Raw genomic sequence first — 14,552 nt, forward strand, 5'->3', positions numbered from 1 at the left:
CTTGAGGATAGAGGGTATCTAAAAAAGGATTCCTTGTAATCCCAAATAATGTGTCAAATAGAAAAAGACCGCTCACTTTCATCACCCAATATTCTTCAGATTATTCCACTGTATGTAGCATCATTAGGAAATACTTTCCTATTCTCCTGGGTGATGTACACTTAAAAACGACAGTGGAAAAAGGATTCAGGCGTGTCTACTCTAAAAACCTGTCTTTGGGCAATCTTCTGTCCCCTAGTCTCTTACCCTCCAACAAAAGGAAGAAAAGTTCCTGGCTACAGGTCAATGGCACCTACAAATTTGGGGATCATAGGTGTAAGGCCTGTGACACTGTTGTGGAAGGCAGAGACTTCTACTCGTGTTCAACTGGAGACAAGTTTTTGTCTAAAGGATGCATTAAATGCTCCAGTGTCTATGTCGTGTACCTCATAGAATGTCAGGAACACTCCAAGCAGTATGTTGGAATGACAAGTAGGGAAGTCCGAACAAGGATAAGAGAACACCTTGGTTATATCAAATATGATAAACCATGTTCGGCACTATCACAACATTTTATTGAGGTACACGGCAAGGACACCAGATCCTTCAAATGGCGAGGCATTGAAACTATCAAATTGCCCCCCAGAGGAGGGAATAAGGATGAACTTCTGGCAAGGCAGGAGGTGTACTGGATCATGAAGCTAAATACTCAGATACCACACGGATTTAATTCTGAGTTTGACATTATAAACCATTGGAAGTAATGATTGGCTTCATGGTCCAGTGCACCTCATTTTAACAAATACATTTCTTAAAATATTTTTGTAATATACATGTTGTGGGGTAATCTTCTCATAATAAGTCTTGAAAGATGATATAGGCTTTAAATACATACATCTCCTTTAATGATAGATGCTTTAACATGAACATTTGCATTATAGCCATTACCTCCTGTTTAAACCATTTAATTAAATATATTTGACATTTAAATAGGGCACATGTTCATATAACCAGTATAATAAGTGTAAGCTTGAACTATAAGAATGGCAAAGCTATTTTGTTATTTGCTAAATCTATTAGCTCCTGAGCCTTTTTTTTAAACATATGGTTATTCCTAAAATGACGTTAAAATGACATATATTTATTACTATCATTATGTTTAAATATGAGTCTTGTCTAATCAATGTATGTTCATCACAAAGGTTCTGCTGTTCATGTTTATGTTTATGTTTTTGCTTTTGTTTCCATTGCTTCATCTCTTCCAACGTTATTTCATTATTTCGTTATTAGATATGTTTTCTTTACAGAAACACTGCAATACCATGTTTGTTGCCAATATTGATAACATGTATTTTGTAGCGGGTTTCTGACATTAGCATTACTTATACTGGTCATCTATGAACTGCCCTTGTCAAGTGATTTCAGATTTGACACAAATGTATATACTATCTCCTTTTTCCTTATCACTTCCATTCCCCATTTCTTCTAAGTGTGAAACTAGTAATTGATTGTGTGCAGCTCAGTACTTTAATGGTTAATAGGGGTGTGTTGAGCACCAACCAATAACCATGTTTTGTAACTTTTTTAAGACGGCACTCACCTGTGCCTAATCAGGTTTATGAGTATGGCACCAGCCGAAACGCGTAAACCTGGTACCTTGCTGTGCGTGTATCTAGTTTGTTATTTTAATTTGAGAGCAATAAAAGGCTGTTTTTACATATACTATATGGATACTGGGATCGACCTTCTTTTTTCTATTTGATATCTTATTGTATAGTAACAATGTTGCAATGCTGTATGGTAATTTTTTTTACTTGCTTATGTTTATTACAATGCTCAAAAATGATTGCATGTTTAATGTGAATTGTGGTCCTTTGACAAAAGCCGTATAGGCATTTTTTACCTGGTATGATGTCACAAGGGGTTAGGTGTAATCTTGTATTTTACCTCTAAGGGTTTTCTATCGGAACAGAATGGGACATTCGTGTTCTGTTTATATGATATAATTAGGGAATCCAATTTTTCACTTCATATACTATATTTTGTATATGCTTTAATCTTATCCTGTATTACATATGGCATATTAGTTGTCTTTTCACACTATATCCATTTAGGAATATAATCACGCAATTATAATTTACACGTTAATATTACAACAGGAATAGAATGGGCCTGTTATTGCATATACTCAAAACCATGTTGTGTCACCAGTAATAAATTACATGTTTTTCAGGAGTTTGTCTGACTGGTTCGGGACACACCTATGATATTGTTTTTTGATAGAGTAAATAAACTGCATTTTGTGGTTTCGCTGTAGATTCTATTTTCATATAGATAGTATCTTATTGTATAGTTAGAATGTTGCAATGCTGTATGGTAATTTTTTTTACTTGCTATGTTTATTACAATGCTCAAAATGATTGCATGTTTCATGTGAATTGCGGTCCTTTGACAAGCCGTATAGGCATTTTTTACCTGTATGATGTCACAAGGGGTGTAGGTGTAATCTTGTATTTTACCTCTAAGGTTTTCTATTGGAGCACAATGATTTAAATAGGTAGCGGTTACTTGTATCATTACAGTCTAAGGAAACGGCATTGATGGTCGAGAAACACGTCACTGTATCAATGACATTTGTTTTTATCTAATAAATGGTTTTATCGCTACCGCTCCTGTTGGTAATTCTGTTAACCATTTTTTATCTCTCATATACCAAGATCTAGTTCAGTTCTCCTGAGCATTGTTTTGCTGCAAGACACGGCCTGGCACTAGCGGAGGACGATCAATTCTAATTAGTAGTAGTTGGTCCGTCATCCTGAGAGTTCACCTGTCTGGAGAGCTGGTTGTCGAGTAAGCCGAGCAGCTCAGAAGCCTCAGCCTTCCCCATTTGCACTATAGTGTGCATCACCGCATGTGAGTGGTTTACCTGTGTTTTTGGGTTGACTTGTTGCCTTACGTTACTGCACTTAGAGGCACCTCTGTTTTGTTTTCCTCCTCAGGAATCCGATTGTCTATGAATTTAACAAGTGTCTGGATAGCATGTATTCAGAGCTCTGGTTATCTGTTATGCAAGACAAAAAGGTTGCAAAAAACTCATAAAAATATATTTAAAAGAACAGTTACATTCATAGTAACACTAACAAACATTATTAAATACAAATGTATTTATATGTGTATATCTGTATTTACAGACATATATACACATATAAACACATATAAATACATATGTATACATGTATAGACATATATAAGTATACATATATAGACATATATAAAAAGCACTGGAGCCCTTTGCAGTCAAGTAGCTGAAAACATGCGAGGCAGCCAAAAGTGGCAGGGTTAACACCTAAACTGTCAACCCTCACATCGCAAAATAATAAAGTTATTAACCCCTAATCCACAAATGACATAATTAAAATATTAACCCCTAAACCGTCAATTTCCCACATCGCAATAAACCTATTTAACCTCTTAAACTACCATCTTCCCACTTTGCAATAAACCTAATTAACCTATTAACCCCTAAACTGCCAAACCCCCACATGGCAATAACCCTAATTAATATATCAACTCCTATACTGCCAACCCCCAACAATGCAAATAACTAATTTAATTACTAAGCCCCCTAACCTAACACCCCCTAAATTAACCCCAATTACTACTAAATTACAATTAAAATAAAAAACTAACATTAAATAACAAAAAATAAAAAAGTCTAACATTACAGAAAAAAATAAAAAATGTATCAAAAATATAAAAAGTTATATCTAATCCTTATGAAAATAAAAAAGCCCCCCCCAAATAAAAACACCCCCTAATCTAAACCACCAATAGCCCTTAAAAGGATCTTTTGTAGGGCATTGCCTTAAGTTAAACATCTTTTTTACCTCTAAAAAATACTATGTCCCCCCTAACAGTAAAAACTCCCTACCCACCTAACCCCCCCAAAATAAAAAAACCTAACACTAAAAAAACTAAATTACCCATTGCCCCTAAAGGGGCATTTGTATGGGCATTCCGCTCTTTTACTGCCCATAAACGTGCAATCAGCTCTTTTTCAAGCCCAAAAAAGCCCTAATCTAAAAAAAACACCCCAAAAATGTAAATAAAAAAGCCTAAACCTAAGACCCAAGTAGGTACTCACTGTTCCCTGAAGTCCGGCAGAGAAGGACTTCTTTCAGATGGATCCATCATCTTCTATATTTATCCGGAGTGAAGGCGGCGCGGAGCAGAGGTGCGGAGCTGTGTTTCTGATGCCTGGATCCTCAGCGGCGGTCCTCAACGGTGGCGTTCCTCGGCAGTCACAGTCCTCAACGGCATGGAGGCTCCTCTTCATGCAATCGTCAGTCGCACACTGAAGATTGAATGCAAGGTACCTCATATTTATTGGAGTACCTTGCATTCCTATTGGCTGAAATTTTGAAATCAACCAATAGGATAAAAGCTACTGAAATCTTATTGGCTGATTTGAACAGCCAATAGGATTTCAGTAGCTCTAATCCTATTGACTGAATTTCAAAATTTCAGCCAATAGGAATGTGTCAGGGTTTTTTTCCCTGTTGTGTTTGCCATGTTCTGCTGGCAGCCATTTTTACTCACCTCTCTTCCTGACTGTGGTGCATTGTGGGGGATGGCTGCTCATTTCCAGTACTTCCTTTTATGGCCAAACTGGTTTGCATCATCCGTGTGAGACAGGATGCAGTCTCAGATTGTGATGTCATCACATTATTTAAAGGGCCTCTGTTCAGTATGCTTTGCCTTTGCGTTGTCCTCAGACCTGTTTGTGAGAGTTTCTGTGTATTACCTGGCTGCCTGACGTCTTTCCTGGTTCCTGATCCCTGGCTTGTGTCCTGACTCTGCTGTTTTCCTTGTTCCTGATTCCGGCTCGTCTGACTATTCGCTTTGGCTCCTGACTCGGCTCGTCTGACTACCAGCTCTGTTTTGACTCCTGGCTTGTTATTTGACTTGTGGACTTTTTATTATTTTTTTGCTATTAATAAAGGTGTGATTATTTTTGCCCTTCTCGTCTCAAGTCTGATTCCTGGCACACCCTGACATTACACCAAAGGCCATGAATCCTGATGCTGCTAATTATCCACCTTTACCTTCCATCATTTCAGGATGGATGATCAAGGATCACCGCTTGGATCAATTTGCACTATCCCTGCAAACCTTGCTGACTCGCACTGCACATTTGGACCAAAGTGTCCCGCAAGTTATGGCTGCTCCTGTTTCCGCTGCTGCACCTATGCCTACCAGGAGCATGTCCGGTTCTGTACCTCTACCTCAGCGATATGGAGGCGATCCTATTCAGTGCAGAGGGTTTTTGAACCAGGTGGGCATTTACTTTGAGATGTTACCTCAGGCGTTTCTGTCTGACAGAGCTAAGGTGGGATTTCTCATCTTGTTACTCTCTTGTCTGGGCTAATCCCTTGTGAGAGACTAATAAACCCGTGATTTCAAATTACCCTGAATTTGTAGCCTCCTTTTGAAGGGTATTTGATGTTCTGGCTTGCTCCTGCTGCTAAACGACTCCATTCAGCAAGGTACAAGATTTGTTGCTCAGTATGCTATTGAGTATGCTTGCCGCAGAGGTAGGTTGGAACAATGAAGCCCTTGTTGCCGACTTCTTTCATGGGCTCTCTGATGCGATTAAAGACGAAGTTGCTGCTGCCAGAGATTTACCAGAGGATCTCGAGGCATTGGTGTCTTTTTTTATCCTAATTGACATCAGACCTAGCAGAGAGGCCTTCTTTCAAGGAGCGCTTGCGGAAGCCTCCTGTTCCGTTGTCTCCTATGTGTTTGTTCCCCACCCATGCCTCCCTCTCCTCCCATGCCTCCTGGTCCCAAGTCACCAGGTACTGCTGAGCCGATGCAGTTGGTATTCACACGTCTCTCCACAGCGGAGAAGGCCTTTAGGAGGAGGGAGGGGCTCTGCCTCTATTGTGGGTTACAGGGCCACCTTTTAAAGTCTTGTCCTACACAGCCAGGAAATGCTCACACCTCAGGGTCCTGGTCGGGGGCAGACCTTGGGTGGTTTATCCTCGTCCCCCGGGAACCGCTTAAGGAGAAACCTTTGGTCATGGTTTGTCCGTTCCGGCTTGTTATTGAGGCCATTGATGGCAGGGCTCCTTCAGCCTGCACTCGTTACTCACGAATCTGCTCCATTGTCCATGGCTGTTGGGGCTCTCCATTTTGAAACCCTCCAGTTCCAGGTCATAATAAACTCTCCGCATTTTCCAGTTGTTCTGGGTTATCCCTGGCTCCAAAAAGCACAATCCCAGTCTCGACTAGCGCAGGTCCGAAATGTTGTCGTGGTCCCCGCCATGTATTTCCACTTGTCTTCGGAAACCAGTTAAAGTCTTGTGCACTTCTTCGGTATCTCAATTGCCAGAGGAGTACCAAGAGTTCCTAGATATTTTTTGACAAGGTGCGTGCCCGTACGTTGCCTCCTCACCCGGTCTTACGATTGGTGCCATAGACCTGCAACCCGGAGCCATTCCTCCTCGGGGGCCGGGAGTACCCTCTGTCCTGTTGCAGAGAATTGTGCTATGGAGGAGTATGTTGCCAATGCTCTGTCACGGGGAATCATCCGCAAATCCTGCTCTCCTGCAAGGGCTGGCTTCTTCTTTGTTAAGAAAAAGGGTGGCGAGTTAAGACCATGTATCGATTATAGGGGTCTTAATCGTCCTTACCATTAGAATGCTTACCCTATTCTGCTCATTACGGAAACTCTTTGACCACCTCAAGGGAGCTACGGGTCTTTACTAAACTTGATTTGAGAGGAGCGTATAATCTCGTTAGGATTAAGGAGGGTCACGAATGGAAAACAGCATTTAACACCAGGAGCGGGCATTATGAGTATCTTGTAATGCCCTTTGGCCTATGAGAACGACCTGTTTTGTATACTCGAGAAATGTGAGTTCCATCAGACTCCTTCCTAGGTTATGTTATCTCCGTTGCAGGGTTCTCCATAGATCCTGACAAGTTATCTGCAGTTCTGCAGGGGCCTCGCCCAGTTGGTCTTTGGTCTATTCAACATTGTCCAGAGGAGCGTTCTTGGGTTCCCTTCTCTGATGTTCAAGCTCCGGCCCTCCTCCGTGCCTTCCATGCCCGTTTCCCCAATAAGCCTTTTGTCCTTCCGTGGGGGAGGGGTTGTTGAGGGGAGGGTACTGTCAGGGTTTTTTCCCTGTTGTGTTTGCCATGTGCTGTTGGCAGCCATTTTACTCACCTCTCTTCCTGACTGTGGTGCATTGTGGCGGATGCTGCTCATTTCCTGCACTTCCTTTTATGGCCAAACTGGTTTGTATCATCCATGTGAGACAAGATGCAGTCTCAGAATTGTGATGTCATCACTTATTATTTAAATGGCCTCTGTTCAGTATACTTTGCCTTTGCGTTGTCTTTGGCTCCTGACTCGGCTCGTCTGACTACCAGCTCTGGTTTTTACTCCTGGCTTGTTATTTGACTTGTGGACTTTTTATTATTTTTTGCTATTAATATAAAAAAGTTATGATTATTTTTGCACTTCTCATCTCAGTCTGATTCCTGGCACCCTGACAGAATGCAAGGTACCCCAAATTGATTGCGGTACCTTGCATTCAATCTTCAGTCTACTATGGACATTGGATGAAGAGGACCGCCACTGAGGATACAGGCATCAGGAACACAGCTCCACACCATCCGCCTTCACTCCGGATGAAGATAGAAGATGATGGATCCGTCTGGAAGAAGACCTTCTCCGCCGGACTTCAAGAACAGTGAGTATCTATTTGGGGCTTAGGTTTTTATTTTCATTTTTGGGGTGGTTTTTTTGGGCTTGAAAAAGAGCTGATTGCCCTTTTAAGGGCAGTAAAATAGCTGAATGCACCTTTAAGGGCAATGCCCATACAAATGCCGCTTTAGGGGCAATGGGTACTTTAGGTTTTTTTAGTGTTAGGTTTTTTATTTTGGAGTGTTTGGTGGGTGGGGTTTTTTTACTGTTTGGGGGACTTGTAAAAGAGCTGTTTAACTTCGGGTAATGCCCTAAAAAAGGCCATTTAAAGGGCTATTAGTAGTTTAATATTAGATTAGAGGGTGTTTTTATTTTGGGGGGAATTTTTATTTCTATAGGGGTTTAATTTAGCTTTAGTTTAGGTTTAATTTTTTTACTTTGGATAGCTTTGTTTATTTTTTCTGTAATTTTTACTTTTTTTATTTTTTGTAACTTTAGCTTGGGGGTTTGTATTTTTTAAACATAGAATGACCTCTGGGCAGGCTTATCGCCTAGTGTTTAATAAAGTGTTTACCTAATCATGTGTGTGTGTATATATATATATATATCTATATATATATACACACACACAGAGAGAAGCCACTCACAGGAACAAACAACCAGCTCAATACCATTGTTAGCCTGTTCTATGGCCATTTACCACCTGGGTGCAGCTTCTTTTTAGCCCAGTAATGCTTTTCACAGAGTAGAACTTTCCTGTAGTATATCAGTCTGATCCCTCCTATTACGGTCAGTCCAGCGAGGAAATAACAGGCAATTCCTCTCTGAACAAGGAACACAGCAATCCCAGACAATCATTTTGACCTTAGCAAACAAGTTCTCAGTACAGAACTGAAGGGTGTGTACACTTTTAAAGCACTCAAGTTCCTTAGTGGCTTAACGGAAGAGCAGAGTTACTCTGGCTGAGAAAGTTAGTAGATTAAAATATAACTTTTATTTCACCATTTCAAATCAAATAAAACATAAATATTAAAAACACAATTTGTAACTTGCTGCATTGTAATGCAGAGATACAAACTAGTAAAAGGATCTTCTCATTAGTTATCAAAAATGGAAGGGTATGGGACTTGTGTTCCATCGTTTTCTTACTCCACTTGCTGAGATTCAGGCAGAGATGATCAGCTTCAAATTTAAATGATCTGCCCTTTTGGTCATCCACCAGGCGTTCTTCCACCATTACACATAAACTAAAGACCTATGCACTATCCCACCCATACCCCAACCTAATATAATCTCTCTTATCCAGCAGTTGATTTGTAACAAACTGGTTCCTTAGTCATATGGGCTGGATAAGTAGATTTTTGACTACCACACCCCTATATAGATCTGAAAATGTTCACTAGCCCTAGACTAAAAAGAAATTACAGTGGAATAGAAAGCATTGTGTTTGCATGCTTACATGCAATACACTTGAGTTTTCCAATTTCTTGCCTGGAATGTATTGTATTCCCAATCTAGTCCAGTGCCCAAGAGAAATTATACTGCATTCATAAAAAAAATTGCAAGATTCTCAAAAACGTATCAGCTTAGGAAAGAAATCAGCTTGCATTCCGAAGTCACCCGAGTTGAATACAATATTTCTTGCTTGCAAATATCTGTTAACATCTAATTTATTTTTCCTTTTTTTATAAAATTATTTTTCTGTTAAGTCTGTTAAGTGTGGCTTGTATTTAAAACAAGCTGTAAATCAGTGAGATATGCAATGGTAACATGATTATAGAATATGATGTGCACAGTGAGAAAATTTCAAATTCCAAATAAACGTTCCTGTGCAGCCCACTCATCGACATAAAAAATACACATTTTACATAGAAAAAATGCAAGATGCAAAAAAAAAAAAAACATAAAGTACAATTTCAACACTGTATTCCAATCAAAAAGAAAACACATTTCAATATATTTTTGAGCTTTTAACATTAAACACTTAGGAGTCAATCAAGATCCCTTTGAAAACTGTATCTGTTTTTCTACAGAAAACAACCATTAAAGGCACAGTCTACCATAGAATTGTTATTGTTTTAAAAGATAGATAATCCCTTTATTACCCATTCCCCAGTTTTGCATAACTAACACAGTTATATTAATATACTTTTTACCTCTGTGATTACCTTGTATCTAGGAACCTTCTTCCAGCCCCCTGATCACATGACTGTGACTTTTAATATCTATTGTCTTAAATTTACAGTGGGGCAAAAAAGTATTTAGTCAGCCACCAATTGTGCAAGTTCTCCCACTTAAGAAGATGAGAGAGGCCTGTAATTTTCATCATAGGTATACCTCAACTATGAGAGATAAAATGTGGAAACAAATCCAGACAATCACATTGTCTGATTTGGAAAGAATTTATTTGCATATTAGGTGGGAAAATAAGTATCTGGTCACCTACAAAACAAGCAAGATATCTGGCTCTCACAGACCTGTATCTTCTTCTTTAAGAGGCTCCTCTGTCCTCCACTCATTACCTGTATTAATGGCACCTGTTTGAACTTGTTATCATTATAAAAGACACTTGTCCACAACCTCAAACAGTCACACTCCAAACTCCACTATGGTGAAGACCAAAGAGCTGTCGAAGGACACCAGAAACATAATTGTAGACCTGCACCAGGCTGGGAAGACTGAATCTGCAATAGGCAAGCAGCTTGGTGTGAAGAAATCAACTGTGGGAGCAATAATTCGAAAATGGAAGACATACAAGACCACTGATAATCTCCCTCAATCTGGGGCTCCACGCAAGATCTCACCCTGTGGGGTCAAAATGATCACAAGAACGGTGAGCAAACATCCCAGAACCACACGGAGGGACCTAGTGAATGACCTGCAGAGAGCTGGGACCACGTAACAAAGGCTACCATCAGTAACACACTACGCCGCCAGTGACTCAGATCCTGCAGTACCAGACGTGTCCCCCTGCTTAAGCCAGTACATGTCCGGGCCTGTCTGAAGTATGCTGGAGAGCATTTGGATGATCCAGAAGTGGATTGGGAGAAAGTCATATGGTCAGATGAAACCAAAGTAGAACTGTTTGGTAGAAACACAACTCGTTGTGTTTGGAGGAGAGAGAAAACTGAGTTGCAACCAAAGAACACCATACCTACTGTGAAGCATGGGGGTTGCAACATCATGCTTTGGGGCTGTTTCTCTGCATAGGGAACAGGACGACTGATCCGTGTACATGAAAGAATGAATGGGGCCATGTATCATGAGATTTTGAGTGCAAACCTCCTTCCATCAGCAAGGGCATTGAAGATGAAATGTGGCTGGGTCTTTCAGCATGACAATGATCCCAAACATACCGCCTAGGCAATGAAGGAGTGGCTTCGTAAGAAGCATTTCAAGGTCCTGGAGTGGCCTAGCCAGTCTCCAGATCTCAACCCCATAGAAAACCTTTGGAGGGAGTTGAAAGTCCGTGTTGCCCAGCGACAGCTCCAAAACATCACTGCTCTAGAGGAGATCTACATGCAGGAATGAGCCAACATACCAGCAACAGTGTGTGAAGACTTACAGAAAACTTTTGACCTCTGTCATTGCCAACAAATGATAAATAACAAAGTATTGAGATGAACTTTTGATATTGACCAAATACTTATTTTCCACCATAATTTGCAAATAAATTCTTTCCAAATCAGACAATGTAATTGTCTGGATTTGTTTCCACGTTTTGTCTCTCATAGTTGAGGTATTCCTATGATGAAAATTGCAGGCCTCTCTCATCTTCTTAAGTGGGGAGAACTTGCACAATTGGTGGCTGACTAAATACTTTTTTGCCCCATTGTAGCATTGCTTTGTGCTAAATCTTAAATAACCCCCTGTGCCCTGAACACAGTGTTATCTATATGGCCCACGTGGTACTTTCTGTCTCTTTGTGTTGAAAAGGAATTTAAAAAGCCTGTGATAAGAGGCAGCCCTCAAAGGCTTAGAAATTAGCACATGAGTCTGCCTAGGTTTAGTTTGATGATAAAATTAAATTGGAAAGTTGATTAAAATGACATGTCCTATCTGAATAATGAAAATGTAATGTTGACTAGACTGTCCCTTTAAAGTCGATGGTGATTTTTGTAGGTAATTTGGAAAGTTTTTAAAAAAAATTGTGATCGACCCTTTTAATTTCTTTTGTGCCTATTCTGGGTACATTTTGCTTCTTGGCTATTTACACTTTTTTCATTGTTTATAATTTTTTTAATAGGGTCATAAGTTAGTAAACAAAATTTAATAAAAGTTAGAAATATAGTTCAAATCACAATTTTAAATTATGAAAATTATGCACAAGTAAAATATAAGCATTAAATGTTTATTTAAAATATGTTAATTAAAAAATGACTCACCATGATATGAATAGCAGACATTTCATACATTTAATTGAACTAATTAGCTGCCATGTTTTACTTTCACGTTAGCAGTGTATCTTTAGCTCTCAGAAAGTTTGTGAAATTCCTTGCAAGAACTCTTGCTGTTTTTTTTCATAATTCTTAAAGGGTCATTCAAGTCAAAATTAAAAAAAATCATGATTAAGTGCATTCAATTTATAAAAAAAAGACTAAAATGAAATATAACTATGCAGACTCAGGAACATCATAGAAACTATATAGAGATAGTGTGTGACTGGTGGCTACACACATATGCCTTGTGTCAATGATTCACCACGTTTTTAGCTAGGTAGTGAATTGCAGGCCTGGAGGTGTATACAACCAACAGCGCAATAATACAATGCTCTTTCTGCAAGTTTATGTACTTCACTAGTTTTTTTTTATTCAAGCATCTTTAGGGGGACTTCTTATGATTTAGAAGTGCTTTGAAAAATAATCTAAAAAAATATAAAACACAAGCTGCTATACAATATTTTAAATGTCTTCAAGTGCTAAATCCAAACTGGAATCCAGGCCTTTGTTAGATGCCTCACAGTGATATTACATGTCATCTTTTGGGCCTAGTTTATGATAATGTGCCCTTATATGTAGTGCACAAACCCCTTATATGTAGTGCACAAACCCCTTATATGTAGTGCACAAACCCTTATATGTAGTGCACAAAACCCTTATATGTAGTGCACAAAACCCTTATATGTAGTGCACAAACCCTTATACGTAGTGCACAAACCCTTATATGTAGTGCACAAACCCTTATATGTAGTGCACAAACCCCTTATATGTAGTGCACAAACCCTTATATGTAGTGCACAAACCCTTATATGTAGTGCACAAACCCCTTATATGTAGTGCACAAACCCCTTATATGTAGTGCACAAGCCCTTATATGTAGTGCACAAACCCTTATATGAAGTGCACAATCCCCTTATATGTAGTGCACAAACCCTTATATGTAGTGCACAAAACCCTTATATGTAGTGCACAAACCCCTTATTAGTAGTGCACAAAATGACGTATATCAGGGCAGAACAAGTCTAAATGTTACTATGCAACCTTTCAATGCTTATATTTTGTTAATACCTTTAATTACTTGCTAATTCCTCTCAGTTTTCTCAGAAAATACCTAACTTCATCACTGATGTAGTCCAGCATATGCATTTCTAAGTAAATGCAAACATGTAGGTATAGTTTAGAATGTGGAACTCGTAGGTTTGGGCAACATAAGAGGAATAGTCTTTGTGGGGTTCGTTGATCTAGAGGCAGAGACTAAGTGGTCCAAGTACAAAGCCGAGTAAGGCCTATTGTAGAGCTTTGGCATTCCTATACAGAATTTTTGTACCCCCAGATATCTTTTAGGGAGAAATGGGACATATGCATGAATAATGATAAGGTGGAACAGAGCTCCATTTTGTGGACAATTTGGAGCTCTTTTTTATAACTGTATCTTTTGATGTTACAATCAATACAATTCTTAATAATTGTTAACATGTCCTAATAATGCTAACAATGTAAACATTCAGCTGCTAAAGTTAAACATCAATGGATTATACAATATATAAAGTAGGCAGGGCCTATACAGACATTTAAGTAAGCACCAAAGTCCGAATGGATCTTGATGCCCCGTGTTTCTGGTGAGCCTGCAAGCTCGCCAGAAACAGCAGTTATGAAGCAGCGGTCACAAAGACCGCTGCTCCATAACCTGTCCGTCTGGTCTGAGCAGGCGGACAGACATCGCCGGAAATCAACCCGATCGAGTACGATCGGGTTGATTGACACCCCCCTGCTGGTGGCCTCCGAGTCTGCAGGGGGCGGCGTTGCACCAGCAGCTCTTGTGAGCTGCTGGTGCAATGCTGAATACAGCGAGCATATTGCTCGCAGTATTCAGCGAGGTCTGTCGGACCTGATCCGCAGTGTCGGATCAGGTCCGACAGACCTTGATAACTAGAGGCCATACTATCACAATCCCACAAACCTTTTCCATTTTATTTCTAGAAACAAATACATCTTTTAGTTCCCTAGTGAGTGGGTAACTGACATTGCTGCAGGTTCATACATAGGAAGTATTAAACTGAAGCTTCTTCATATTTACTCCTGCTCAAGTACCTGCTCCTACTGGCGATTTCTAAGAGAGAGAGAGAGATTCTCCAGTGACAGGTGACAACGTCACATTAGCAAGATAAATAATATGTCACATTTGTTTCAGAAACTGTTACGCTGACATGACATTTTGCTGCATTATAGTAACATTGTTATCTCAGCATTGAGCGTCCTGGGGGGGTCATGCCTCATTATGTCTTTTAGATGTAAATAGGTGGTCCCCAAGGAGTGACAGCAGTGACAGGAGGCTGCTTGTCATAGGTCTCATACAGGACTTTTTATCTGCAGAAAGTGTGCAGCGATTGTATAATTTGTTTACAGAATGAAAAAAATCT

The sequence above is a fragment of the Bombina bombina genome, chromosome 3 (genome assembly GCF_027579735.1).
Source record: "Bombina bombina isolate aBomBom1 chromosome 3, aBomBom1.pri, whole genome shotgun sequence".
NCBI classification, from domain to species: Eukaryota; Metazoa; Chordata; class Amphibia; order Anura; family Bombinatoridae; genus Bombina; species Bombina bombina.